Source organism: Neomonachus schauinslandi, chromosome 11 (genome assembly GCF_002201575.2).
Source record: "Neomonachus schauinslandi chromosome 11, ASM220157v2, whole genome shotgun sequence".
Taxonomy (NCBI): domain Eukaryota; kingdom Metazoa; phylum Chordata; class Mammalia; order Carnivora; family Phocidae; genus Neomonachus; species Neomonachus schauinslandi.
Genome location: NC_058413.1, coordinates 84,291,257 through 84,297,436, shown reverse-complemented (window position 1 = coordinate 84,297,436; position 6,180 = coordinate 84,291,257). Strand labels below are relative to the sequence as shown.

Genomic DNA, 6,180 nt, shown 5'->3' with positions numbered 1-6,180 from the left:
ACAGTAATTATATGTTGCCAGAAAACAAAATTCCATAGAGTATGATGCAAGAATACCCAAGACTTAAATGATGTGACATTTGAGAGTATGAAGGGAATCAGAGCTAATCAAACCCCACTCCCTGTTAGGATACTGGAACCCAAAAATGTCTTATTTATCAATGTTCACATAACCAGTAGGTGGTGGTCCAGACTTAAATTATTGTTTAGACCTGTAGTCCAGACCTATATTCACCGGCCAGGGCTTTGCCTGTCTACACTATACAGTAAGCTATTTGTCCTCTAAAAAATGATTCTAATTGGGAAGACCAGGTGTATTAATATGATAATAATTTGGGAACACCTGTGAGTACAACAGTATAGAGGGTGACCAGGTGATGAAGAGGGGGGAAGAGAAATGTTCATTGGACACCACTGAGGGGAGTTTCGTGAGTGCATGTCTGAGGGACGGTCATGGGCAAATGTAAGGGAGAGGGTCTGTCTGTCCCTAAATGCAAACGATAGATCAAGAATCATTCCCCCCACCCCCGTAGAAAAGAGAGCCACAGACAGGCACTGAAAGGACTGTTTCCACCTGGGGCTTTGTGAGACATGCAGTCCATATTTGGGGGCCTACAGAGCAAATAGAGTCAGGGACAAACGGCCTTCCCATTTCTCACTGGAGCATGAGAAATAGCCCGTTAGCCAGGAAAGCTGGTATCTGAGCAGGGTGTCTATGGCTGTGGGCACGGTGGGTGTCGTGCCCCAGTCACCTGCAGCGGGAGACACTAACAAAAGGCCGGGGGTAAAGAGAGGAGCGGACCCTTTTAGGAATCCATACCAATCAATGGGGAGGATATGACTGGAGATTAAGTCCCGGTAGTTATATAAGGGAGATAAAAAGCCAGCCAGTTTTACTTATTAAAAATAACATGGGGTGCCTGGGCGGCTCAGTCAGTTGGGCGTCCGACTCTTGATTTCAGCTCAGATCATGATCTCAGGGTCCTAGGATTGAACCCCACATCGGGCTCCTCACTCAGCGTGGAGTCTGCTTGAGATTCTCTCCCTCTGCCTCTGCCCCTCCCCTTGCCTGCATTCTCTCTCTCTCAAAAATAAATAAATAAATCTTTGGTAAAAAAAATAAGTGACCTCATGGGCACCACAAGCTGGTGAGGACTGAGGAAAGATGATAGAATTAAAATAAGTGAATGTGTGTTTTATTTATCCCATAGTTTGCATAATCTCAGGTAAACAAGCCCGCAGGCTCTCAGATCCCCAATGCATGTCCATGCTCTGTCTTCAACTGCATTGCTCATGGACAGCCATTCATTTGTATGCTTAATATAGCCTAATATTCAAAACCGTTTTTGGAAAGAATGAACAAATAATTTATTTCTTGCTTGAAAAGTTAATTCATTTATATTAATATTTTGTTTATTACCTCTAAGTTGACCACATTATTAAATTAATCATTATTCAGTAGCCAAAATTTTGCTGCATAAACAGAATACAAATTGATTGTATCTATTCTGTGACAACACAGTCAACAAAGTGCTGAAGATAAAAAGAGGGACATGGGGCATCCATTGGCTTCAGTTCAGCTTCTGGGTCTCTACTCTTTCTGTGGCATTCAACAGCACACAGGATGAGAAGGTCAGGAGGTGTCCTGGCTTCCCCTAGGAAATCCACACCCCAGTAACTCATGGGGGATCCTCTGTGTTGGGCCCTTTCCCCAGTAAGCCAAGAAACCTAAGTGGCTCTCCTGCGACTGTCAGTCAGTTGGCGTTCATCTATTAAAATTTTATCTTTGTGTTTGTCACCAAGACATCAGTTGCCTTTTATCTAGGTGCTCTTTTTAGTGATTGGGCTTCAAGTTGTAGTTCTCTGGAATGGAAAAAGAGAAAGAAAAAATAAATAAAATAAAGGGGAAATGGCTCCGAAGAAACAACTTCTCTTCCTAAGAAAACTCATGTGCCCAAGATACATCTAGCTTGGAAAGGGGGAGCCCCATGAGTTCCCAGATACCCCTCTAACTGGAATTCACCTTTGTACGTTCCCTCAGGTTGTGCAGAGCCCCAGGTAAGTGGTGGTGTGGGCTCAGTGCAAAGAGTATGAAGCTCGTGACCAAAAGATGAAAGCCGAGTCCCAATTCTACCATGTGACAGCTGGGTGGCCTTGGGAAAGTCACTTCACCTCTCTGACCCTCAGCTCCTTTAGTGTGGATGGTAATACTACCTCCCAGGACTCATTGGAGAATCGAATGAAAATAGAGGTGAAAATATAGGCTTCGCACCCAGCAAAGCCGTATATGAATACTGGTTATCGTTAAAATGAGAGCCTTTTGGTTGTTCAAGAACTAAAAGCTAAAGCCTAAGACAGACACCATGCTGTATACCAAATTTTGTTTTATACTAAATCCTGTTAGCAAACCCAAGTACTTCCGTTTTAAAATTCCGTCTTCCTCTGTTTGCATATTTAAATGAAAATTCATTTGGATGGCAGCGCGCTTGCAGGGAGACAGCAGTAGCTAAATAAACAAATAATCAGCAATGGACTAGGCCTTGATACGGATGAGAATGTACCTGCAGTGACACCAGCCTGCAAGTGATCAGAGCTGATGGTCCTCATGTTCCAGCATGTCACCCTCTGGGCCGGGCGCTCTCCCTCCTGCCGAAGAAAGCACATTGCGCAATTAAGCACCTAATGTGTATGTAGGGAGAGGGGAGGAGTTGGCTGTGTTTGCTTGTTTAACTTCTCCCTTTTCTGTCCTGCTTTTCTTCTGCTGGCAGCCAGGGGAAAACCCTCCTGACTGCCCTACATTTGGAGAGGATAAAATGGAGGGCAAGCCCTAGAAGTTCAGAATTTGAGTCCTCGCATCCACTCTTATCCAACAAAAGCAGTTGCTTTCACAAAGGTAGCTAAAGACTCTTAATTTTTTTCTGTGAAAAGAGCTGCTGGGCCATGTCAGGATGTGTTTGCCCCCATCTTTTCTTGGGGAATCTTGTGCTCTGCTAGAGGCCAAGCCCTCCCATTTATCTTGTGGATGGCAGGGCTCTGGTTCCATTTTCCCAGCTCCTAGGGACAATTCTCTGGCAGGTACCACAGTAAGGTCTGGTCTGGGCATCCAATGCATCAGTATCCCGTCTGGTGTTCAAGGATCAACTCCCCTAACGCATCTCCCAGCGGCAGCATGCATTGTCGTTCTGCAGATAGAAGACTACTGACCAGCTCTGTGCTTGCGGGCTCATCGCATTAGCATTCTCATCTAGCAGATGAATCCAGGGCTATTCAGCTCACAGAGCAGTTCTGAGTATTAAATGCAGTAGTTCAAACCCAGGGCTGAGACGGGGTCTGTCACCCTGTAAACTATGGACCTTGCAAGAGTCTCCCCTGGCTGCTCCACCACCCTTGAGTACTCTTCCCCAAATTGCCACGGGGCCCTATGGCATATTTGCACCATTTGTGAGCTATTTATATTACTTACTATTTCATGAGTTCTTGCCTCTGAGAGCTGGAATCAGGTCCACACATACGTTTCTACCATGTGTACCACTTAGCATTTTGCCGAGCACAGGGTAGATATTTAACGAGTGATTGATTTGTTAACCCAAGTCTGTTTTGCTTCATGAACAATGCAAGAGTGAAGCCAGAACATCCATCCATGCTAATCAGGAACTACTCCAGGGCCTGTGCAGAGGGAAAGCCACCCTGTTTGGCTTACATTTCAGTTTGCTGTATGCATTCCTTCATTCTCTCACTACACATGTCTCGCCTGCCTACCGAATGCCAGGAATCTGGGACATGGTGATGAGGAACAAGGCATCCAAGGCTTCTAGCTTCAGTGGGCTTTAATCACTGATTTGCTTGAAGTATTTGCTCCTTTGAAAAAGAAACTATCAATGATTCAGAGTACATAGAGATCTCCATAACCTGAAAAGCTGGATGGCATGCAAATAGTAATGTGCACCTTATTATGTTTACCTGTCATCCAGCTAGAAGTAGAGCTCTGGACAACCTGTGGAGATTATTTCCTCTCCTATACAGAAAGCAGTCATGTGAAGAAACCACCTCATTTTAAAAAAATACTTATGTTCTATTTTAAGTGTTAATTTTTCATGTTCTTTGAAGATGAATATGTCTTTTCAAAAGCATATGGAGGGGTGGGGTACCTGGGTGGCTCAGTCGGTTGAAGGTCCAACTCTTGATTTCAGCTCAGGTCATGATCTCAGGGTCATGGGATTAAGCCCCACAACAGGCTCCTCACTGGGTGTGGAGCCTGCTTTGGATTCTCATTCCTCCCTCTGCCCCCCACCCTGCTCATACATTTCCCTCCCTCTCTCTCTAAAAAAAAAAAAAAAAAAAAAAAGCAAAGCATGTGACTTTATCAGAGTCCAAGCTGCAGATGTGGTTGGTCACCCCGATCAAGTCCTCCCCTGGTGGGCTGTAGGGAGTCCCCCACGTAAGGGGAGTGACTTTCTTGTTCCACTCCTATAACTTGCAGAAGAAGGAATAGGAGTTTCCAGAATTCAGGCTTGACCAAAGGCATGGAGGGTAACCTAGTTGCTTCTTGGGATTCATAGAAATTAGTCGTATGGAGACTTTTCCTAAGAAAAGAGAGAGACGTGCAGTTGGATAAGGGAGGGAGGAATGGAGGAAGAGAGGGAGAGAGAAAGGGAGGGAGAAGAAAAGAAAGGAGTCAGGCAAGCAGGCTTCACGTACTTTTTTTTTTTTTTTTGCTTGCTTTTGGTTATGATACACACACAGCCAAGTTCACAAAACGTAGCCTCCATGAAGTGTCACAAATTAAACACACCCAAATAGCCAGTGCTCATGCTAAGTAAGGAAGAGAACACAGCCCCCCTGAATCCCCACACCCTTTGCAGTCACAAGTCTGCTCCCCCACAGGTTCTAGCCTGACTCCCAGCACCTTAAGTCTGGGTGCCTGCTTTTCAGCTTACATGATGGGATCCTACAGAATGTCCTCTCTGTGGATGGCCTCTTCTGTCCCACATTTTGTTGTGGCATTCATTTGTACCGGTGACTGAATTTGTGGTTGCCGCCCTCAGTGCTGTGTAGTATTCCACTGTGTGGATATGGTAATTACTATATCAAAGTTTTCCGGCAGAGGAAAAGTTTTCAAACTTCAAACACATGGAGAGAGTAGTAGTGAGAAAGATATCTAATTGTACCAAGGTATTTATACTTCTTCAAATAATTCCCTGTGGCAATTAGTCATGACTGCAGTACTAATAGTGAGCAATACTACAAAATGGGTATGAATTAGAAATCATTATAACTGCTAATGCTTGCCTGTTTGGTAAAGAGCTCTATTTTGTTACCCAAATGAGTAGGGAAATGTATGGAAAACATATTAGTCAGCGAATCACAGCTATCGGACACTTGGCCATTCATCCAAACGGTGGCAGTTTGCAGTGCCTCGTTGCAGGCAAAGTGTTCGTCAGTAAGAAACAGTCTTTAAAATGCTGGTTTTGAAACTTATGTGTAGAGTGACAGCAAACACTGCAAAAAATGAGGTGGTGAGCAGAGGGAGAAGACAGCCATGAATCAGGAGACACCTTTACACTCACTTAAATGATCAGGACAGAATCAGAGAATCAGCAGAGGGGTGAAGGTGCCTCACCAAGCTACAATTATTCCTCACCTGTGACCTATGAATCATCTTCTTCCATGGCCCAGCTCTCCTGGTGGAAGTAATTTTCATCTTCTGTTTCTTAGTTTGCTGAGAAAGCATAAATAAATAAATAAATAAAGAGCCCAGCGCTCCTTCCCCAAATTGCTTCGCCCACCTGCCTCTTCCCCGGGGGAAACCACCTTGTGAATTACAGCTGCTTGGGCCAAGGCTCTGAGGAATCTGGGCTTATCTCCTCCCCTGCACCCAGTGATAAGATAATGAGATGCAAGTCTTGGGTGTGTTTGACAAGCTGGTGGCTCCAGCAGGCGAGTTGAGAGGCTCAGGGGCTGGGATTGGAGATTAATTAATGCTAAAAGACACAGTTTGATGTGGCAATGAAATTTCGATTATAATAATCTCTAATTATCTTGTACCACGAGCGCCCTGACTCTCCCAGGTGTTTCTTCGTGGTTGGAAATTGCTATTTGTGCATGAAATAAAGCAGACTGTGTTTGGTGAGGGGAGGGGAGGGAGGGATGTAAGTGGGAATGGGAAGAAGATATACACTCT

General features: G+C 44.7%; 1 long non-coding RNA gene across 1 annotated transcript; it reads right to left on the bottom strand.

Annotated features, from left to right (window-relative positions):
• Nucleotides 1-2,580: 2,580 nt before the first annotated feature.
• Nucleotides 2,581-5,840, bottom strand: LOC110586348. Its single transcript, XR_002480693.1, has 3 exons — nt 5,811-5,840; nt 5,641-5,718; nt 2,581-2,645 (listed from the first exon to the last, which is right to left on the bottom strand). It is a non-coding gene; the product is annotated as an uncharacterized LOC110586348 (long non-coding RNA).
• Between the last annotated feature and the right edge of the window lie 340 nt (nt 5,841-6,180).